Consider the following 4,129-nt stretch of genomic DNA (forward strand, 5'->3'; position numbering starts at 1 on the left):
ATTCTCAATGAATGGGTATTTTTAAAATGGGTATTTTTAAAAATATACCCTGTTCTTTAGTTATTGTAAAAGTTTCACATCATTGCTTTTTTCATTTTTTAGTTCTTCTTTCCCTTATTTATCTTCTTTTCTTGCTTAATTCATTCAGCTGACATTGTTAACTAATGGACTAATAAATGTCTCCTATTTATGACTCAGTCGATTAATTAATTAAGGCCCAATGGACTGTCAACCAACAATGCCTTCTCATCTAACAATGGAGGCAAATATATACTTGAATAAAAGAATAGAAATTAAATCAACTATATTTACATTGCAATACCAAGGTGCAGGCTTTATTTCACTCATTTTCTATTTCACCACACAAATTCCTAGGAATTTTGCATGAAGTTGAAAAAGGAGTAGTGGAATATGACACAGGAGAGAGCCCTTATGTTAGGTACAATTTAATACTAAGAAGCACTCCAAGGCCATGCTAGAAGAGGCATGGGCCACAATGTATTTTTTATGTTATAATTAAGTGAAACGAAGCTCTTATTGTCTACAATAAATACCATGTTCTTTGGGAATGCCTCAGTGATCTCTTACAAGGTGTTCAGTAATAAAGGATCATAGATGAGTCACAGGTATTGCTTTACATTGGTATACCATATGGAAGACTCCTCGAGTGGATATGTATAGTGATATTTACATGGATATTTCTCTTCCCAGTCTACTACATCATTCTTTTGAATTTGATTTATGTAGAAAATGTGGTGCTGCTTGGGAAAAAATTCTGGCCAATTTTTTCACCATACAAATGGAGTATTACATTTTTCTTTTGTCTATTGAAGTGAACATTACTGCACCTGACAATATGCAACATGACTCTCTACTAGGTATCTTAGAATACTTTTCACACTGGAGATCCTGAACAACAAACTGTCTTTCTACAGTACAGGGGCTTCCAGCATAATTTTTCAAAATGACCAGGTTGAGGCGCAACTGGCTGAGAAACACAAAAATATGTTAAAATGTGGGAATACAGGATCAGAAACCCAAGAGTGCCTTTACACAAGATATTAAGTTTGAGGGTGAAAGTTCATATCACGATTAAATATTTCCTCTTTGGTCATTGACCATATTTGAAACTAAAAAAGTAACAGACACTGTGTAGTAAATACTGACAGAGTCAGAAAAGACACATGCCGAGATCAGGCCCCCGAGTAACACCTCAACAGTATATGATAGTTACGAAGAAGCCCATGAAAATCTCTGAGAAGGGAAATAAATCCAAAGAGTACAAAAATTCAAGAAATTTGAATATTGCCTGAAAACCAAGGAGAGGAAATTTCTACAAGGAAACCTTACTGCCCGTGACTAATGCTACAGTGCACTTGGAGGCTGTTTCAAGTCTGAAGCTATGACTTTCCCTCTGGAAAATATTAAATAATTGAGGCTACAATAAAGGAGAATATACATGAATACTGTAAATGGAAATTTAGAAAATACAGTATATATGAAAGTCATTATGAAAAACACTGTTTGATTGCTAAAGGTCAATACTTGTGTCTCTAGATTGAGGAAAAAAAACATGAGAATGACCTCAAGTCTTACAAATAGAAGAGTGATTGAAAAAGTAAGCGAGATATAGAAAAGTTGGTTTAAAAAATGTGACGTGGGCTATTTAAGTAGTCATTCTGAATGGATTAAATTACTGTCCAAAATAGGAAGTTTGTTTTCTTCAAATGTTTAAAACTTTTACTAATATTTATTTTCAGTACACAATGATAGCATCATGGCAGAAAATTGGTACATGAGAGTAACACACCAATTCCCTCAAGAGTTCAATGTTTCCTAATCTTAATGATATTTAGCCACTGTTCACTGAAGAAAAGACAGAGTTTTAGGATGAAATGCAATGACAAGATGTGGCAAGCTACTTTGTACTCTATATTGAGGAAGTATGGAATATTTTCTTTCTGTAGATTGAATTCACTTGTTTTACCAACATTGCAAAACCAAGGCCTCCCAGAATAAAGAAGTTGGAAAACAGATTGCTCCAAAATTCAGAAGTTCACTGAATCTTCTGTATTCATTCTGAGTACCTATTCAGTAGTAAATATGAAATTCTGGATTAGAAGAAACATGACAAACTATAACATGTATAGGTAGGGTGGAATTTTGTTGAGTTTTTTTTTTTTTTTTTTTTTTTTTTGGCAGAACCGGGGATTGAACTCAGAACCATGTGCTTGCCAGGGAAACACTTATTCCACTGAGCCATCTCCCTGGCTAGGGTGGAATTTATAGAAATACAAATCCTTGGAAGTCTCTGGAAGGCTTAAGTGAAGTAATATTTGTTTTTCTGTCATTTCTTTTACATTAAACTTAAACTTTACCTCTCTTCCAAAACATACTATAAATCAAATCCTATCCTTCTCTAATGGTATGCATCTCAGTGCAGAAACTCAAATTAACCTGCACAATTCTAATTTTTTTAAATGGGTAGAAATGTTGCTTTATTGAAGAAACTCATGCCAAATTACTTTCATGTTTTTTAAAAAGTTCTAGCAAGCATCCAAGAAAGAAACATAGTTTCCATAGGAATGAGAACAAACACTATACCACTGATGATTGACTTAAACGTCATTTCCTTTTTCAAAAAAAGTATTTAACTTTTCTCTTTTGGAGGAAATTATAAATAAGATTTTCTTACTTTATAAGAAGGAAGAACTGAGATCCTGGTTTTGATACATATTAAATACAAAATACAAAATCCACACTCCAACCAAGATGAGGGGGGGGGAAATCATTCTTCAGTATTTTAGTTCTCATGCAATAAAATCCAAAGGTCTGTTGAAGCCACCTTTTCTGTTCATGTACTGCCTGTACTTCCTCTTCTGAGATACATTTATAGCATATGCATTTACAGACCCATCTACCTTCTTCCCTTTCATGGAGTAAAAAGAGGCAAATCCCATTAACTTCATTATTTCTATTTCTTCCTCTGTTTTGCCTTCTAAATCTTCCTCTGGAGCGCCGCCGGTGTGGGGACCTGGAGCGGCGTCTCCTGCCATCTCTCTCCCGTGATTGAGACCTTTCCCCGCGCCGGCGCCAACGCTCTCTCCCGGGAAGCAGACCGGGATCGCCTACGTTCCCTCCGCGGGGATTGGCAGCAGCTGCGGCCCATTGGGAGTCCTACTTCTCCTCCACAGTTCTAAATTTTCTATATTTCTTTTGTTTGTTTTGGGAGCTCATTTATTTAAGTCTCTGACTCTGTCTGTCTTCATCTTGGTGCATTCAATAAGTGATGTTTCAGAAAAAAGTTCTTCCTGCATCACTGATGAGGGAATTAGAGGCTGCATTGTTAGTACTTATGTACTACATTGGGTCATTGAGAATTTTCTTCTTTCAGTTTGTATAGCTAGTGGGAAGTGAGGAAGATCTTTGTGTTGTAGGATATGTCCTGTGTGAATTAAAATCAAGTATGCGTCATTAACACTGAAACATATTTTAAGTTCGGTTTCTATATAAATTTTCCGGGGTCAGGGGACTGGCTCAGCAGAATAAGCACCTACCTGGCAAGCACAAGGTCTTGAATGCAATCCCTAGAACCTCAAAACGAATAAATAAATGAATAAATAAATTTCCCAGTGTCTTTTTTCTCATTTTTTAAAAATTAATTTTATTGAGAAACAAATTGAAATGGGACACTTTCAAAACTGATAAGTAGGACAGTTTCAATAATTAATGCAATGCATATTGTTGTCTTCTAAGTGGTTATTCATAGTACAAGATGTAGAAATCATATCCTGTCCAAACATTATTAGTACAAAACTTTCTTCTCATTGAATTAAGAGAAAGTAGCTGTATACCTAACCTATTTTGTACATACAGACACAAAGTGGTCATTTATATCACCTTTTTTTATTTAGTTTTCTCAGAGATAAGCATTCTATTGCCATTAAAATATTGTAGGTGCATGAATTCAGCAAAATAATCCAATATAGTCCAGTAGTCCATAATAATAGTGTGTCATCTGTAGGACTAGCAATGTTAGAAGTTGTTGACTTGAGTCTTTTACAGCTCAGCCTATTAATATGGCTTTAAGTTTTATACTTAGTTTTTATGCTTTTCTGCTGGATGGTTA

At 35.0% G+C, this 4,129-nt stretch overlaps 1 pseudogene; it reads right to left on the reverse strand.

The window, feature by feature from the left end:
• Positions 1 to 2,810: 2,810 nt before the first annotated feature.
• LOC111812012 lies at positions 2,811 to 3,178 on the reverse strand (annotated as a pseudogene).
• Positions 3,179 to 4,129: the final 951 nt, after the last annotated feature.

This window comes from Octodon degus, unplaced genomic scaffold, assembly GCF_000260255.1.
Source record: "Octodon degus isolate 3935 unplaced genomic scaffold, OctDeg1.0 scaffold00341, whole genome shotgun sequence".
NCBI lineage: Eukaryota > Metazoa > Chordata > Mammalia > Rodentia > Octodontidae > Octodon > Octodon degus.